The sequence below is a fragment of the Ambystoma mexicanum genome, chromosome 5q, assembly GCF_040938575.1.
Source record: "Ambystoma mexicanum isolate Mex_15411 chromosome 5q, UKY_AmexF1_1, whole genome shotgun sequence".
NCBI lineage: Eukaryota > Metazoa > Chordata > Amphibia > Caudata > Ambystomatidae > Ambystoma > Ambystoma mexicanum.
The window spans coordinates 721889762-721909961 of record NC_090933.1 but is presented as its reverse complement, the minus strand read 5'-3'; the positions used below and the strand labels follow the sequence as shown (position 1 = coordinate 721909961).

General features: G+C 45.9%; 1 protein-coding gene across 3 annotated transcripts in view; it reads right to left on the bottom strand.

The window, feature by feature from the left end:
• KCNB2 (potassium voltage-gated channel subfamily B member 2) overlaps positions 1–20200 on the bottom strand; it is a 736266-nt gene that overhangs the window by 346721 nt on the left and 369345 nt on the right. The gene's annotated exons all lie outside the window — the stretch shown is intronic.

Genomic DNA, 20200 nt, shown 5'->3' with positions numbered 1-20200 from the left:
ACAGACACATTTGCCTCCCCGTTGATTTTGGAAATAGAGGAATATTTTGGTTTCTCGCAGCCTTAGCTTTGGTGCAGTCTGCTTTAATGCACCCAGCAATGCTTTATCCTGGATTTCGTATATGTGTGCCGCTATGAAGCTATTCCGTTGGCGATTCGGACTTTAGTTACAGTGCTCTTGATGGAAGAACCACTGTATTTGGCAACCAGCCCAGGATTCTAAGAGAATGGCTGCGCGCAGATAATTTAAAAGCTGCGAGCATGTATTTCATCAGGATTGTACAAGATGATTGCAGCAGGGCTTGAATTCATATAATCATAGAGTGTGTCATTCGGAAGGGCCCGCCTGTATCATTTTGCCAGGCTTCTCCGGGGCGGTAGGAAGCGGCGCTATGCTTGCGCCCCATCACATTATCAGCGTTTTGTTTCAAGCCTCACACGCGACTATACATGTAGAAGCCAGACACAAAGCTTTGAAGACACTGGTAATGCATTCTCCTAACCATTTGCTCCTTCTAAATCCATCAAGTCCTGTAGCTAACTAGCATTGCTAGCCCAGTAGATGTCAGACATTAACATGGGATGCTAAGACATTCCAGTTCTAAAGAGAGGGAAGGCAACCGCCTCTGTGCATCCTTCAGATGACAGTGAATTGCTTGGAAATTGGCTAAATAACAGAGTTGCCATGGCAATAGCCTGCTCTGGGGAGTGCTCGTAAGCATCAGTCTCCCACTGGAAACAACTACACGAAAAATACGTCAGCGTGGAAGTGGCAGTAAGGAGGGCAAATAAATGCCCTATGATCAGCTCGCGCCAGCATACACGATGTTTTTATTACTGGTAGGTTTTTTTTTAACAGAGGTGCACCCGTTTAAACACTTGCAGCTCCGTACTTTGAAGGATTTTGCAGGCACATCCTAATGACCTTTCCATGACCCTAGAGCAGAGCTCTGGCTCCTGAGGAAGACATTTGCACCTGTCCTTGGAAATGGAGAATGGTGCAAGAGAAAGGCCACGAGGACTACCTGCGAGTGAGACCACGGGTTAGCTCCCGAGCAGGTCTGGGGCCCGGAAAGGTGACACATGTTAAAGACTAAAGGCGCTCAAATAAAGGTTTAACAAGCAGGAGATAAAACAGCTCCTTGCTACCAGTGTCCGATGGTGATTTTCTAAATTATAGGGGGGCGTAAATATTCCCCACAAATATACAAGATCGACCACCTATAGCGAGGGAGCATGAACCAACCAACTAGCGTTCAGGGGGGTTGGGGGGGAACCACCCCAGATTTTTATTTGATATCGGGTTAATATGGTGCATTATGCAGCAGACTTTCTGTGAAAAACTGGGTAAAAAGCCAAACAGCTTGCAATTGGTTTTGTAGGGTAACTCCAATCCAGAAATGCAATAGCTGCAACTCACCAACAGTGCACAGGAGCATTTCCAAACGCATTGTCATGATGGCTTTACCCACACCATATGCCGGTAAAAAAAATTGTTCACACTGGCTGTGCCCAGACATTTCCATGCTGGTACCAGCACTTTCATCCAGAAGTCCCATATTAGAACATACCTATGTTTGCTTTGCGCATAATGGTAGTAATGATACTGTAAGAAAACATCTCCACACTGGCTCTACCAATATATGGAAATATCCCTGCAAAAGAACATATGCCTATTGGCTTTGCCTTTAAAAATGTCATGACAAAATAAGAAAATATGTCTTAACTGGCTGCAAAATTTAGACCAGTCTGGACACGTAAGAAAACTTAACATGCTTGCTTTATCATATATGCCTAGAATAAAAAGCCATGCCTCAGTAAGAAAGGGCTAGACTGGCTGCCCCAAAATGTCAGTCTAGCCAAGTAACACATATCATGCTTGTGTTATCATAAACGTCCAGAATAAAAACAAGGTTTGACAATGCCAACAGTTTGGGCTTTTGTGTAAGCATGGGAAAGCCTCTTGGCAGGCAAAGCTGTATTGATATTAACTGGCTATTGATGAAAGCAGGTGCAAAATGGTGCAAGTACCCAGGCATCTAATAGCAGTGCCTGGCAAATGCCTAATACTTATACACAAACCTAAACTGTTGGCTTTGCCAATGCTGGTTTTTAACAGGACTTTAGTCAAGGACATGAAGAGTGCTTATAAATCGAATGGCTCATGGCAGACCTGGGTAAGATATTTTTATTACATCAGAAGCAGGTTTAAAACTAGGGCTGGGTGAAATTGTGAAATTCTGTTCCGCCAGCATAGGAAGAAAAATCTAAAAGATTTTGATCCATTCTGCAAAACTCCATATCAAAAGGAGTGGCAGAAAGTTTCTTGTGCCGTCTCGTGACCCGAAATGAGCCGCAGGAAGTTTCTTGTGCTGCTGTGCAAACCAAGCATAGATCTCAACGGGTGGTGCAGAGTTTCTTGTGCTGCTGCTCGAACGTAGCACAAATTGAAAAGAGTGGCATGAGGTTTCTCGTGCTGCTGCCTGAACCTAGTATGAAACCAATAGAGTGGCATGCATTTTCTTGTGCCGCTGCATGAACTTAGTGCTAATTGGACAAAGAGCACCACAAACTTTATCGTGCCGCTGTGCGAACCTACCACAAATTGAACAAAAAAAATGCTGCATGGAGATTCTTGTGCCACTGCACAAACCTAGTAGGGCTTGAAAACATGTGTGAAGCTTCTCATGTTGCAATGCAGAGCTAGTACATAATTAAAATAAAGCTGCACAAAGTTTGTCATGTCGCTGCATGATACTAGCACGGATGGTGGAAAAGTGCACACATTTCTCTCGACCTTATTTACAACTCAAATTAAGCCATTAAATCGCAGAAGACGTCTTTGAAAAATCAATGGCAAGCACTAAGCGCGCAAAGTTTCATGGTCAGGCTTGATTAATGCGAGCTCAAAGAGTTCCCATGAGGAGATATTTTGGGTGGAGAAGGGCAGCAACTGGGTGGGAATGGTCATAGGGATTAACATATCCATGGGCAGTCAATGGGTGAGCAAATAACCGAACAACACCTACAAGATTTGTGTCTCTCCTCATATGCCATTACTCCCTATCTGTACTCTAATACAATAGTTTCGGCTCATAGGTGTCACAAGCAATACCAGCACAGTAAGAAAGGGCTAGACTGGCTGCTCCAAAATTCCATTGTAGCCAAATAACACATATCAAGCTTTGTTTATCATAGAAGCTCAGTAAAATAAAATGTCATGCCACAGTAAGAAAAGGCTAGACTGCCCCAAAATGCCAGTCTAGCCGAGTAACACATGTCATGCTTGGTTGAACATAGATGTCCAGAACAAACCTCATGCCGCAGTAAGAAAGTGCTAGAATAGTCTCCTCAAAAAGCCAGTCTAGCCAAGTAATAACACATCATCCTTTCTTTCATGAAAGAAACCCCACCCACACTCCTATTCTCCAACGCTTCCAGGACCAGCACAAACACATGTGCATACATATCCAAAAACAGCATGCACTCATTCACATGCGCATCCATGCATTATACACTCATTCATTCACACACACATTAACATTATAATATGAAAATATAGAGATCGTACCTGCACGCAGCTCCGGTCCGGAGTCACCTCTGCCTCAGCCTCCACTCCTGGCTCCTGCTAGCCCATGAACATGAACTGAGAAGCAGAGTGCTTCCTGGTTCCTGCTCATGTGTGAGCAGGAGTCGGAGCGCCAATGACAGGGCAAAACACTCAGTTTGTATGTGCTTCGAGGCACAGGATCTCTCCCTCGCACATTCAAACATGCAGTTCCCCAGATAGCATTCCCAATGGGCCATTCAAAGTTGGGGAAGTAAAATGCCTCTGGTCTTCCATGGCTCGTTGAGCATGCACAGCTGGGGAACTGAACTTTAAAAGGGAAGCTGTATTTCACTTTGACAGTTCAAGCCAGCTCAGGCGCACTCCCTTGGCTGCAAGCAGCAGATGGAGCGCTCCTGGGCTGACGTGTCTTCTCCATAGTGGGCAAAGGGTTTGGTGGGTCGACACCCCCTCGCCCATTATGGACGAACCGCCCCTGCTTGCTATCATGCCTCAGCCCGTGGGCAAGAGGCACCTCTAGGGAAGGAGGACCTTACACATGGTGTGATGTAAAACTAGCTTCCACATGGGATGCAAACATAATGCATGTGAATACACAGTCCCAACACACACAGTTCATATAACATAGGCTGGTTGTGTGGCACAAGTTGGCCTGTGGAGTCAAAAGCAGCGCCTGGTAGTAGCGGGTGTCAGGTGACCAGGTTCTTGCAGGCTACATGCAGGAGCTAAATATCTCCCATCTCTGACTACTCTGATCCTGGACTGTTAACCCTGGTTGACCTCAGAGGCTCACATTCTCAAACAACCTTTGTGCTTGTGAGTTTCCTAGATGCATTTCAATGCTTTTCTGGTTTTCTTTTAAGTCTCTAGGTGATAGGCCTACGGGCCTATTAGATGGAAATGTAGCACTCAGTCACAGAGTGGGTGAGTTCACTTCTGAGAGCTTCACTGTTAGACTGATGTTGAAGAAGACAACTCCCACTCCCAGAATCACCCAGATTCTTTCCCTAGTTGTGAGCGCCGACTGATGCCCTGCCTTCTCTCAGAGAACAGTGGGATTGTATGCACAAGCAGGAGCAACCCCCACTGCCCAAGAAGAAACTGGGAAACAGCTTTTAGATCACCCTGAAACCAAGAGGCTGCCAAAAAGGCACACGTTCTGCTATACAAGAGTATTTTATATTAGCATGCTAGCTTCGGCACTGGCGAATCAGGATGCTGGAAATGTGGGCTGTATTCACAGGCACAAGCTCATCATCAGAGCAACCTGAATGCTGATAGGCCTGTGCCCCTCACCCTCACTCTTTCCTTGTATCCCACACAGCTGTGAATACCACATGTTAGTGCTGAGGGCTTTTTTGACACCCTTAATAGAGAACTTACCAGCAGGATCCCTGAACACACAGACCTTCCATAGCCTCTTTTCTTTGTGGGTGACGTCATGGTCTCCAATATGTAAAACAGACTTCAGAACTTTACTGCGGCTTCAGGAATCCTGAAGGTGCATTTCTTGTGTATTTTTTTTACAAATGAGCGTCTAGCACTCATGTGTGGTTTTTGCGGTGCTAATGTATATGTTATTGCGTAGTGCGCCAGCCATCTTGGTAATGGCACTGCTACACTTGTTAAAGGTCTGAGCGGAACTCGGGTGAATGGCTGTTACTGACAGGGTCAACCCATACCTGGGTTGAGTTGTCTCATCACGTCACCATATATCATGCTAGAGTGATGATGAACAATTGTTCCTCCCCAAGCCCTGAACACATCTGTCATATTATTCGCTTTAACTTTAGCTGTTTCGGAGCTATGCACCGAGTGGCTCTGCCATACAGCACAGGCACCATTCCAAGGAGCAAGGGGCCAGCATTGAAGTACATATCTTTCTGTAAAACTCAGCCTAAAAGGCAGTAATAACACCAAAATAGCCACACTTATTTTTTAAAAAGTGAATTAAATCAGACAGGGGTAAATTGTTGGTGTTAAATACGTTTACCTTTCATTTGGGTTCTTGTAAAAGATCTGTTCAAACCCAAAAGCCTACCTCCTCGTCTCTGAGTTACCCTCTTAACCTACCTCTCATCTGCCTGCTAGCAAACATTTGTCGCTCGCTGCTCACCTGCCTCTGTCTCTCACTTCCTCTGCCTCCATGCTAGCACTTCGTCAATCACAGTCACGTCCCGAGCACAGCTGGCCATACCACCTACCTGCACTTAAAAATGTCCAATGTTGGTTTCCTTAATCTAAGTATGTCCACTTATGCATTGTCCCCGGTGACTGTTCCATTTACTCCCCTCCACAACCTGGTCAGAATGTCCCCCAAACTCACCCCATTGTCAAATCTGATTTCACGTGAATCCATTCTGTAAAACTCCATATCAAAAGGAGTGGTAGAAAGTTTCTTGTGCTGTCTCCTGACCCAGAATGAGCCACAGGAAGTTTCTTGTGCTGCCGTGCAAACCAAGCATGGATCTAAACGGGTGGTGCAAAATTTGTCGTGCTGCTGCCTGAACCTAGCATGAAACAAGAGTGGCAAGAACTTTCTAGTGCCACTGCGTGAACCTAGTGCTAATCGAACAAAGAGCACCAAAAACTTTATTGTGCTGCTCTGCGAACCTACCACAAGTAGAACAAAAAAGCTGCATGGAGATTCTCGTGCCGCTGCACAAACCTAGTAGGGCTTGAAAAAATGTGTGAAGTTTCTCATGCTGCAATGCGAAGCTAGTACATAATTAAAATAAACCCACACAAAGTTTGTCATGTCCCTACATGATACTAGCACGGATCGTGGAAACGCGCGCACATTTTGCTCGACCTTATTTACAACTCCAATTAAGCCATTAAATCTCAGAAGACGTCTTTGAAAAATCAATGGCAAGCACTAAGAGCGCAAAGTTTCATGGTAAGGCTTGATTAATGCGAGCTTAAAGAGTTCCCATGAGGAGATATTTTGGGTGGAGAGGGGCAGGAACTGGGTGGGAATGGTCATAGGGATTAGCATGTCCATGGGCAGTCAATGGGTGAGTAAATAACCAAACATCACCTACAAGATGTGTGTCTATCCTCATATGCCATTTCTCCCCATCTGTACTCTAATACAATAGTTTCGCGTCATAGGTGTCACAAGCAATACCTGCACAGTAAGAAAGGGCTAGACTGGCTGCCCCAAAATTCTTGTGTAGCCAAATAACACATATCATGCTATGTTTATCATAGAAGCTCAGTAAAATCAAATGTCATACCACAGTAAGAAATGGCTAAACTGCCCCAAAATGTCAGTCTAGCTGAGTAACACATGCCATGCTTGCTTGAGCATAGATGTCCAGAACAAACCCCATGCCACAGTAAGAAAGTGCTAGAATGGCCTCCTCAAAAAACGAGTTTAGCCAAGTAATAACACATCATCCTTTCTTTCATAAACCATTGGTTTTTGAAAGAAACCCCACCCGCACTCCTACTCCCCGCACTCCTAGGATCAGCACAAACACATGTGCATACACATCCAATAACCTGCGGAGTGCGCCAGCCATCTCCTCGTCTCTGAGTTACCCTCTTAACCTACCTCTCATCTGCCTGCTAGCAAACATTTGTCCCTCGCTGCTCACCTGCCTCTGTCTCTCACTTCCTCTGCCTCCATGCTAGCACTTCACCAATCATAGTCACGTCCCAAGCACAGCTGGCCGTACCGCCTACCTGCACTTAAAAATATCCAATGTTGGTTGTCCTTGATCTAAGCATGTCCACTTATATATTGTCTCCTGTAACTGTTCCATTTACTCCCCTCCACAACCTGGGCAGAATGTCCCCCAGACTCACCCCATTTTCAAATCTGATTTATTATCTATCGTATCTATCTATTGCAAACTTGGCTCTTTTCACATGAACTGCGAAATTTGTCTTGATTAGGAGTCAGCGCAGTACTGTATCTTCATCTAGGATTAAGGCAATTTAAGATGACAATTTAATCAAGCATCTTGTAAATGTACAATCAAAAAATAGTCCATAGGCGCACCTCTGCGGGAACAAACATGGCTAAATGACATGTTCTTTGGGAAGGTACCCACTTGAGAATCCACAGCCACACTTTAGCTCACTGTAGCTTTCACAGAAGAGAAATATCCATTTGCATATCAGTCTTTATCCCACCCACATGGGCAGTCCAGCACCAAAATGCTATGGCAATTCTCTTCTGAACAAGAGTACCAACAGCCACCCCATACACATGTTTCAGCCTTGTTGGGCCTCATCAGTGAGTCGGAGCTGTGCCTCCCTGAGCAAAGTGAGCAAGGGGTCCATGTCAGGATGACCCTAGGAAACTTAGGGTGACTAAACCTAAGTCCCTTAAACAATCAAAAAATAGTCCATTGACCAACCCCAAGTAAGTAACTTGGGGTTGGTCACCCTAAGTTACCTGGAGGAACCCAGACATGGACCTCTTGCTCACTGTGCTCAGAAAGGCACAGCTCCACCTCACTGATGAGACCCAACAAGGCTGAAACATGTGTATGGAGTTGCTGTTGGTACTCTTGTTCAAAGAAGGTTTGCCTGACATTTTGGTGCTGGACTACCCCTGTGGGCAGGACAAAGATTGATATGCAAATAGAAATTCCTCCTTTGTGAAAAATACAGTGAGCAAAAAGCAATGGCTGCGAACTCTCAAAGTGGGGAAAAAAACCACATAACAGGTTATCATGCCGTGTTCTATCTAGAGAGGGGTGCCTGCTACCCTTTCTTGTATTTTTATAAGGAATTTGTGGTTGGCCACCCTAAGTTACCTGGGGCAACCCAGACGTGGACCCCTGCACACTGTACTCAGAGGGGCACAGCTCCACCTCACTGATGAGGCCTAACAAGCCGGAAACACGTTTATTGGGTTGCTGTTGGTACTCTTGTTCAAAGGAGGTTTGCCTGATATTTCGGTGCTGGACTGCCCTTGTGGGTGGAACAAAGACTAATGTGCAAATGGAATTCCTCCTTTGTAAAAAGGACAGTGAGCAAAAAGCAATGGCTGCAGACTCTCAAAGTGGGGAAAACCCACAGAACATGCCATGCTCTATCTAGAGAGGGGCACCTGCTACCTTTTCTTGTAATCTTGTAAATGTATGTCACTGCCTATGTATATACGTAACTATGTAACTTTTATGCCTGCTTTCTGCTTTATCTAAGAACAGCACCTCAATGTCTTAGGGTTGGGTGCGGTATACAAATTGCAAAATAAATACATTGTACGTTCTTTTGTGATCAAAAAAACATTGTTCCTCCTGTATTTAAATAAATAAATAAAACTAAATCCCACCTTGGAACAATATTAGCAAGGCATGTAAAAGGGGAAATGCCTTGTAGGTAATATTGTATTGCACTTCAGTGATGGCCTTGATTCATATGTTCAAAGACACAGAAAGCCAACAACTATGTGCAGATTTCGGCTTCCTCGGGATTATTAATAATATGGCATCAGGTTTTTATATATCATTTCTTACTGGATTCCTCCCACTTCGAAACACTGAAATAGTAGCTCCTATTACTACTCAGTGGGCCTCATTACGACCCTGGCGTTAACCATGGCGCTATTAGCGCCATGGTTGACGCCGGTATTTTACCAACTCCGCCATGGTGAATGGCGGAATTACCGCCCCATTCCAAGGTTGGCGGGGCGGTAATTCCCCATTCACCATTGTCCCTTCCCCATTCCCATTTTTGCCCCCATAGGGCTCAATGGGAATGGGGAAGGCGGTAATTACGGTACCGCAAATTGCGGTACTGTAATTACCTCAAAAGTCCCTTTGCAGGTTAAGGTCGGGACCCGCATAGGGATCTCGTAATTAGGCGGTAAGGGTTTACCGGCGCCGACACCTTTTACGGCGCCGTCAACCCCTTACCGCCTGGGTCGTAATGAGGCCCAATGTAATGATAGTCAATGCATCGAATTTAGAAGGATGGCGTGTTCAGGCAGCGCTGCCAGGTTTTGAACTTGCAAAGTGCAAAATGGCCTCATGTAAGATGCAAGTGCTCACTTTGTTGCTCTATGCACCTAGATTTAACATGTGGCACATAAACGCAATGGCTTCATGAGGTTGTCGCTCTTATCTTCTCTGACACGCCATTAAGTGATGATGGGCTCAACTCTCAATCAAAAAGGGGCTGTCGCACTCCGATGATGCTCACGGTAAGCATTGATGCATTGAACCGGCTCAGTACACACTACTGGGGGGCAGAATGTTTTTGGGACCAGGCTGTGAGTGTAGCTTGCACAAGTGTAACGTGTGTAGACTTGGGCGAGCCAGGTAATTCAGGGGTAGGGTTGAGCAAGGCCTGAGCATGGGGGTCTGGTCTGGCCTGTCTCTTAGGGCCAAACACGAGCCAAGCCGGGGAAAAAGCCACTCAAAAAGGGGCAGGTGCCTGTGTAAGAGGCTAGGGGCAAACAAAGTGGCTGTGGACAAGAAAAGGGGCTAAAAGTGTCAAGGGTGAAAAAAGTGGCTAAAGGAGAAAGAACAGGGCCTAAAAGGGACTGGGGCAATACATGGGTATAAAAGGGGGTAAAAAGGTCTGGGGCAACACAAGGGTCTAAAAGGAGCAAGAAAAGGGCATAAAGGGACTGGGGTGAAGAAAAGTGGCTTAAGGGGTTGGGGCACGAAAAGAAAGAAGGAAAGGGGCTAAAATGTGCTGGAGCAAGAGACTGGGCTAAAGGGTGCCGGGGCAAGACAAGGAGCTGGGGACTGATGTGTAGGGCCGGCGCAAGTGTTTCGGGGAAAATGGGGTGCAGGGAAAACAGGATGGCAGTATTTGGGGGTGGGGAGCGCTTATAAGGGGCGCGAGCGTCAGAGGAACACAAAGAGTTGGCAGGCAGTGCCTACCAACTCTTTGTGTTCACTTACCTTTTGAATTTGCCACAAGGCGCCAACCAGTGCATGGTCTCACAGGGAAGCAGTCCTGTCCTGGCCCAGTCAATCAATAAGTGGCTGAGGCGGGACAGGAAGTAAGGCAGCAACTAACCGGAAATCAGGCGAGGGTGTGTTTTGCCTGGGTGGGGGCAGCCTGTGGTACTCATGGCCAGCCCCTTCTTTGGGCAGACACTGACCGTAGAGGAGGTTCAACCTATAGCCCAAGCTGTGAGCCGGGCTCACCCAGCTCTAAACGCGTGGAGTTTCCACCTTGCACAAAAGCATGTACAAGTAGCTAGTTTTGTGAAATGGCGCCTTTGTGTCTGATGACCTGCACATTTCATTATAATGGGCCTCATTACGAGGTCAGTAGTAACCCGACGGTGCTACCAGCGGGTTTGCCGCCGACTTTGTAACACTGTTTCTGCCCCCTGATATCCCCATGCCACTAGGATATTACAACGCCCGGCGGCCCGGGATGCCAGGCGGCGGGAACTGTACACCCCCATTCCTGTGGCGTCTCATAGGACTCCACGAGAACGGGGACACGGAAGCGGAAGCACCAGCACAGTTGCTAAAGTTTCCGGGGATTCCGTGAAAACCGTGCTCCAGGGAGGTCAGACGTGCCGGGAGCATCAGCCCCTGCAGGCATACTCGTATTCTGGCAGCCCGGAAAGGGCCAGACCGCCAGGCTTGTAATGAGTCCCAATGCCTTCTGTAAAAATGTAAAGGTGAATTCATATCTGGTGCCAGCGATCAGATGAAAACGGCTCCAGCACAGCGGCAGCCGTCCGAATGCTGATTTGTTTTACAGACACAAAACTGACACAAGTAAGGGCGAGTAAATTCTGCCCTTCTACTGCAAGTAAATGCGACTCAAACATCCCCTACCTGTGTCTCACCCCGACATTAGAGATAGCAGAGGAGGAGCGTCTGGATCCTCCACTTTCCAGACTACTGCTCGGTGTCTAAAAGGGCCCTCAGAACTGTTGACAAGAAAAGGGCTGTGGAGCCATGAAGCGCGACCAGGGGAAGCCATCACACCTAGCATTGCCATGGCAACCTGCAGGTCTAACAAGGCAGCTTTCCTTGCGTGAGGCTGGGTATTTCAAAGCAGAATTCAGGCTAGAATTCTGGCTGCCGCCCACAGCGCCGAATGACAGCGCAGGTCAGTCTGCCTGCGCCTGTCAGTCTACATCTGACACAGGTGCTCACAATTAGTTGTCAAGTGTTGAACTATTGGAAGTTAAGCTTTAAATCTTCCCAACCACAGGTGTCAAACAGGCCTGGCGCACATTTTCAGGTGCGTTTGCAATTGAAAGGATGTGGGAAGGATGTCATTTTCGGGGGTTATGGTGGTGGGTGTGGGCAGAGGGGGTCCCATGTTATATTATGTTGACAAATTTGGGGCTGATTCATGGAATTATTTGCGCCAAAAAACGGGGATTTGTGCGCCATTCTGCCCGGAAATCCCTGTTTAACAAATGGGGATTTGCGGGCAGAATGGCGCACAGATCCCCATTTTTCGGCGCAAATAATTCCATGAATCCACATGTAAAGGCCAGTAGATTGGGCAGTCAACATGCCACAAATTACATTAGATTTATTTGAGTTTATAAAGCGCTGCATGGTTTGCATTAAAAAAACACGTGAGCTATGAAGGGCAAACGAGCTGAAATTCCAGTCCTAAGGATGGCGGGTAGCTAGAGGAGGAGCTTTTAGAAAGGCTCGGAAAGATTTTTATTTTATTTTATAAAATAGGAGCGGAACCTATAGATTAAGGAGGATCATTCCAATGTTCCGCATGGACAGGCCATCCAGCGTACAGCAGGAACCTCTAGAAAATTCCCCAAGAAAAGAATATTCTAGGAGAAGGAGCCAATCCACAGCAATGGATATGATATGTTATGATTTGATTGGTTATTTATAACGCAGAGGTTTCGAAGCGCGGACCCGGGGATCTCACCTGTGTCGCTCCGTGTCGTCTTGCTTCCAAGGTGAGCACTTTGCTTTTGAGCTATCTTCCCGAGGCAGGGAGGGTAACATTATCAGGATTTAATGGAACCGATCATTTCAGATTCATCCAATGTTAAGATCTCTATCAAGAGCTATTCTTGTTACTCATTTTACCAGCTTCAGAAGCTTCAGGGTCCAAGACTGCAAAGTCAGGATAGGAGCCCCCAATGGGCAGGCTTTCCAGTATCACAGTGCTTAACCCCTGAGCTATCCATCCCGGGTGTAGGGAGCAGAGTTCTTGGAAGGATGCTGTAGGAGCAGATCCAATGACCCCGTGATGACCCGATGAGGCCCCACGTGCAAGGAACAGAATGAAGAGGAAAGACTTACCTCTGTATTTAACAGGACAGCACAGACTGTGTTACCATGGAAACCTCCATGGAAGTGTGATCTGACGGTCGAGGTATCAGCGTTGGGGCAGAGTGGCCTCCTATCTATGGCACGTTCCTCCACGCTCAGTTGACTGGAGGAAAGTGTTTTATCTCCTCTTAGTGAGCATTTGTAAGGAAGGCCCTGAAATCTAGTGCCTCGAGCCATGTGCTGTGCAAACTTGAGAGCAATGGTCATAGACACGCCATGACCGTATTTATTTACAAAAACTGCATTCCTAGACGTGGTGTAATGTATAATTGGTTATTTATAACGCCCTTAATATCAAAGCTGTTTCTAAGCGCAAACCCGAGATTCGAGAACCTGAGTTGCTCTGCATCATCCTGCTTCCAAGTTGAGAACGTTGCCACTGAGCTATACTACCCGTGCTAAATCAAAATTATTTGTCAAGTAGTTGTGACCTTGTTCAATTGCTTCGCCCCCTGCACCCACCAACTGTGAAAACCTAGACCAGAACACGTGAGTGGTTTAAATGGAATGGCTGGATTTTTTTTTTTGGTTGTTCATCTTGCTATCAGAGTGTTGTCAGTGACCTTCTAAAGGAAAGCAAGAACTTTCCATCTTTTCTGCAATTATGTACGTGATCTGCATGATGCATGGGAATACGGGAAGTAGATGCAGTGATTGGTCAATCAGTTGCTGCATTGCTGTTTCTTACACTTCCAAACAAAGGTCTTCAAAGAACATTGAGCGTAGTCATGGGGGTGAGGAGCAAAGAAAGCTGGGGCTTCATCTTTACTTTAGCAATAACGCTTAAGGTGATGGGTTTGCTGGTGTGATAATGGCCCAGGGTACAAGCCACTGGTGTGAGGGAAACGAGGGCCTTACAAAGGGCTCCAGTGCCATGGAAAATGGAGAAGGAAACTACTTTTAGACCCTTTACCATTTCCATGGCGGCCATCGGAAGGCTGCCGCAGAGTGGGAATGGGAGCGCATGAGCTGCTGCTTCTTGAAAAGCCTGTCAGGTAAGTGCTGGGCCATGGGTGCTGTTGGTGGTGCTGGGGGGTCAGGAGCAGGGTAGTGGTGAGATGAGCATGGTTGACTGGAGGCTGGTGCTAGAACCCTTTGGGGGACACATTTTGGCTTTGCGCTGCTCAGGGGCCTCGGAACACAGGCAACAACACCATGAGGTAAAGTCCACCTTGTGAGCTCCTTGATTGGTTGGTTGGTCTCATTAGATCACCCCTCCCTGGGTGCCAATAAGAGATATGCCTTCACAGTGTCCCAGGATTCCATCTGATTATTTTGTTTGTGGAGGACCTTTGGAAGGTCTTTGCATAGTTTGGCACAGGCACTTCCTCCCCAAAACAGTAAACCGAGCAAGAAAACAGCCATTGGAGAACTAAGGGAAAGGGGACGGATCATGCATTGTCTGGAGAGCAACAATGAGATGGAAATGGAATGGTTCTTAGATACTGATTAGCTTGTTACTCCTTGTATAAATAGCACACGGTGAAAAGAGTATCTTTACGAATTCATGGTGACATTTTGCTCAAATGCGCAACAAAGATGCAGGTACCAATTCACACCAAATGTTGCCTGCAACGATCAAATATTATGTAGACGTCCTTTTCCCTAAAATGGCAAGAGGTTCAAATGTGTAACAAAAACATCTTAAAAAATTGATTTGAATATCCACATTACGTGTTTGCGCTGTTAACTCTCTGTATGAGTTTAGTAATAAGCGGTATTAGACACATTTACACTGTTACGCTTTTAAGCTCAACTTCCTCTACCAAGTGAGCCAAAGGGTCCATCAAGTAGTCCTTTTAAATGACTTTGGTTCTATTAGGCAGGTATTTGTGGGAGCTCTGATCAAGCTTGCAATCGCCCTAGCCCATCCTTCCACCTCTTATGCCGCAGACCTGTTCCTTACAAAGTACAGGCACCAAACGCGCATGCGGTGCGTGCATGCACCGATTAATAGAAGACCGTGGCAAATGTGTCACAGTATGATGTGCACGAGTGTGTGCATTTTTAGTACATATGTTTGTGTGTGTGTGCAACGGGTGGGTAACCATTGCATCTGTAGGTCGGCAGAGCATTTGGAAAATCCATGTGCATTAATGCAAGTACCTTGCGGCATCGTGTCCCGAAATATTGCCACACATGCATAATATTTGCTCACGCTACCTGCATCTCAAAGTCATCATTGCCTGTACTGTGAGTCTTTGTGACAGCAGGGACCGTAGGAGAATCCAGAATTAAAGCACCACAGCTGGATGTACATTAAAAGAGCGTTAACGAAAAGCTGGAATTGCAAAATACCGAAGCCCACTCTGCCGCATTTTGCAATTCAAGCATTTCTTTTTTATCCTCCCCATTGTTTCTTGTATGCGGGGGACACCCCCGAACTCTAAAATACCAAAGTAGGAGTGCGGGGGACACCCCCGCAACCCGCGCTCACCTACATCAGTATTTCCTCGCTGTGTCCATCTTGATGACCAAAAGAGACCACTCTGTGAAAGTTCCCATAAGACTGATTCAAATATCTGTGTGGTCCAGGGCGCTCTGCAATATTACGGGCATCCTAAAGGGATCAGCAGCTGCGTGTTTTGGGCTTGAGCCTAGTCCGTCTGCCCAATGGCGGCCATTTTATCAGACATTTTAAAGCGGATCAAAGAAGTAGTGCTGACCCCTGCCTATGCCTAACGCCTACAATTCAATCTTAGTGACTAGAGTGGCCTGTATCCTTCCAGCTTCCAGGATTTGATGATTCTAAACTCAGACCCAGAAGCTGTTTTCATGACATGTAAAATATAAGGAAATCTCAAAGCCATACAATCGCCTGTAGGGAAATCATGCATTTAAATGTAAAAAATAAGCTTGCAGATGACACAGACATCATGAGGCATTCAGTGGGAAGACGGGTGCTAGAGCCGGAATGCTAGCATTTACTGGAAAGAGGAATGCACCTGACTCATGCAAGCAGCACACATGTTCTGAAATCAAACTATATCCCTTATTTGCTAGGCCGCTCTCAGGAATAATGTTCGTTCAGCAAACGGTGGAATAATATTGATTAGCGAGGTATATACAAGATGGTTGGAATGATGAAGCCTGCAGTGTTTATACTGGGCTGTATTCTCTGGGCATTTCAAGAACATAAAACATCAAGCGGCAAATATGAATTTTTATTTAAAAAATGTTTGTCTCAGAAAATATTTGCATTTATGTTTTTCCAACTAACAGTGTTTAATTTCAAAACTGAAGTCAGAAAGTATACGTAGCAGTTTGAATGGCACATTAATATCTCAAGACAGATATAAATGGGAGATATGTGCGCTTCCAAAGGGGAAAGCCCACTTCTTTCCTGGCCTGCTAACCATATCTACTTAAGAACACAGCACTGTCAGTGACTCATGGGAAGAAAGCTAACCACGCATGTTCCCTATCAGTCCAATGCCAGCGTTTTAATTAGTTGATCAGAATCCAAGACAACACGGAAAACCCTACACATGGAAAATAATACAGGAAAGAGAGAATGGCAGGAGGGAAAGGAAAAGAGACATCTGCCAGCATCTATATGCATCTGCGAGACCTTTTTTCTGGCAGAAAAGTACCCACGAGCAGGGGAGTTGCTAGGTCTGGAAAAGATGCGGGGCTAAACTGATGTTGGAACTATTGGGACTGGGGGCTAGCTAGTCTTTTGGCTGTAGCTCCTGAGATTCTATCCGGGGCTACAACCAAAAGATCAGGGGCTATAGCCCCCTTAGCCCCCCCCTAGCAACACCCCTGCCCACGAGGCCATAGTATTGGCGCTTCGCTGCACCGGCCAGCCTAGTTCTGGGTACGAGGTCTGGGTAGGAGGCCTGGGTAGGAGGTCTGGGTAGAAGTACCTATTGGTTAGATAACAGCTTAATGGAAAGGATACAGTGCTTATCCTGGCTGTAAAAATGGCATGCGTGTCCCAGGGGATGAATCCTATATGTAAGGTACTGTGGCAGTGCATGACACATGATCAAGGCACAGCTAAACATCATATGTTCTAGATTTCATGGAAAGTGTTAAGCTTCCTGAAGATTGACTAGCTTGTTTCTTATCCCTAACATCCATGGGGCAGCTCCCTCCCACATCCTGTGGAAACAGTCACAGTGGTGTTACTGGGATGGTCAAGGTAGAGATGGCATATGCTTGATCAATCCTAAAGCTGTGGGTGGTTCCCCACCATCACCACTTCCCTGCCACTTTGAGTTAATTTCTGAATCAACTTAAACATGAATGTGCAAATTAATAAAACATGTCCTTGTTATGGTGGCTCTTACTTGTTAAGGAGTGTTATGCTGGTAACACTCCATAGAGAATGTCAAGCAAAGTATGTGTCATTTGTTTTTTTGTTCCAGGCACAGCAGTTGGTGGAGAGTGGCCAAGGGGGAGCTGTGCTGGGGGTCTGTTCTCATGTAACTTAAATAAATAAGATATAAACCTGCTAGCCTCTCTGTGGTGTATACCTCTTAACATTCCTTTACCTCTAAAGACTGTTGTCTTGGTATGAGGCTTCAAGGAAATGTGACACTGCTGAACACAAAGGTGCAAATGTTTCTCACGGGGCATCATTCAATTTTTTTGTTTTTTGTTTTTATCGTTTTTTTCAGTTTCGCATTTAATTAACCAAAAGAATGGTTTTTGATTTCCGTTCATTAAGAAGGATGGAAATTAATGATGTCAAGAGTTTGAGGTAGGCCGTGATCAGTCAAACCTTTGACAATGGAAGTGTCCTGGTTGCAGCCCTCTGATTTGTTTTCCATATCTATCATTTTATTCAACTAAAAAGGGCCTTGGCTCCTAGTAAATTTTTCCTTTTGCAGAAATATGTCCAAATTCTACCTTGTGTCGTCGTCAGATTCTCCTAAATGATACCCAGCTTCTGCAATCTATGGGAGTGAGCATGTCACTTGCATCAGTGCTTCAAATGTGTCTTGTTTCCCATTAACCAGAGCATTCGGGTTAGTGTCCTCTTACCCGATCTCATGGTCAAATCTAAATACAAATAAATAAAACTATATGGACCATCAAGGCGCTGATCTTCCAGGGGCATTGCAAGAGCCTTTGCACAGCCGATAGTAACTCAACAGCAGATGGACCTTTTATGTATCTGCCACACGCTCATCTGAGAACTTTGTGCCCACTCCGCTTTGACACACGTAAGCTTCCACTTTTTGTTTAACACAATCAGATATTCACTCAGTGTATTCTTAACAACTTTGGCTTCTTTACAACCCGTAAGACTGCTTCACTCATGCCAATCACCCTCTTCGCCATGCACGTTCTTCTTAAATTAACACAAGTGATCATCCACATCCCATCCAGCAGATGGGATGTGAGTGCAAGGCAGAGGATGGAACGAGGGGGGAATAATGTGGGGGGGGGGACTAACACTAACATTAACATGGTGGTAAACCTATCTGTGTTGTGAGAGGGCCTGCAGCTGATATTTCTGAGATGGGGAAATCATAGCGCAGGAGCATGGAAGGTTTGGGTGCTAAGTAGACTTGCCATTGCTACCGATGGTACAGGAAGAGGCTCCCCCTACATGTAGGGGAAACTGCTGGTCCGATCTCCGTATATGATTGTGACTCCACGGGTAAATTAAAGGAACCGGAGGAAGCAACTGTCGGAAGCGTAACAGCCAGCAGACATTAATGGGGACCTAAATGACTAACCTGGAACTAAAAGAACAACCTAGACAGTATAGATCCGTTGGTGGTGGGAATAAAAGGGTGAACAGCAGCATCACACACAGATGACTGTGAACTAAACAAAATGTTTAATGCTGATGCATTGCCAAAAAGGGGACACCCCAGTCTGGAGAAGTGGAACCTGGAAACCAGAACATCCGAAAATATCATTATGGGACATTGCAGGCACAAAAGCGAAATTAAGGAGTATTGACTTGCTATGTTTCATTGAAGAAATCCCTATTCAACCCTACAGGAAATATGGTTACAAGAACCCTAAAGCATAGCTCGGGTGCAAACCCCATACATTGCCGGAACAGAGGACAATTAAGAAAATCAGGGGGCATGGGCTCAGTATCAGCGCAAATAAGTCTATAGAATCAAAAAGGAATATAATGCACCCAAACTACATCTGGTGGCTGCACTGAGAGTCCCAGTGGAAAAGGACAATAGTGTAAGAGGTGTATCTGAACAGCGCACGGCCACTCCCAGAGTGGTGGCTTGCCACTATTGGAAGAGAACAGATGCTTATTGTTACCCCCCAACTCAACTGTACTCCTTTTATCGACCTCGGAAGGATGAAGGGCTGAGTGGACCTGCTGTGAGTCCATCCTGTGACTATGAGGTCAAACACAAGCCCTTTAGTGGATGCTCTAGTCCACTGAGCCAGAGACCCGGCTTTCAATGGACATCTATAAACATTTAAATACAAAAATATTCAGAGGGGTTTTTCACGCCATGAGCGGAGAACGGGGAGGGAGGAAGAGCTCTAGATGAATGCTATGAATAAAAGAATGGTGCGGCAAATACGGATTCGATGCATGCGTCCTGCGCGAACGCTAAAAAAGAGAGATGTTAAAGAAATCAGTCTTGAATTGGCACCAGAATACAACACATTCAACCTCGCACCAAGAACAGTGCCCATTTCATGTGTTCGATTTGTTGTGATTTACTCATTCATAGTGGGCATGAAAGGTGGTAGCAAAAAAACACCAGTGCGAGGTCTAACCGCAAGTGACAAGTGATCAAAATCTATTTACGTTTCCCTAGAATCCCGAAGTGGAGACACATGCAAAAGATACTGTTTGATGGAATACCTCTGAATATGAGTCACCCAGAGACCCTAAGAAGATAAAGGGTGAGCTGGACATGGGAAATCCTCGGGTACCTCCCCAGAGGGTAACGGAGCAGTGCCAGGATCCATTTTGTGCACTTAGCACAGTAAGGCCAGATACTATTGTTTACAGATAGACCCCTGGTACCAGATTCCATGCTGAGCACCCAGCAAAGGAAGGAACAGGTCCTTTATGCTTAGTAAGCACAGCGTGTCCTGATTCCATTATGGCCAGTTACGTCAGCAGTGCCAGATATCATTATACTCAGCATAAAAACAAGCCCAGCTTTAATTTAGCCCAGGTCCACAGCAGGGCCATATGTCACTTTGTTATGCCAGCACAGATGTGTCAGTGTCCTTATGCCTAGTTAGCACAGAATCTCAATGTTTTAGTGATCAAGTAAGCCTGTGAAATAGAGAAGTGGCGAACGGAAAGAACGACATATTCAAATTAAGGGGTTGGTTGGACACAGTCAGGAGTTCAATATGGACCTTTTTAGATTGTGCATAAATAGGGGGATCAACGCCACAGCTGTTGGAACATATTTGCAGACAGG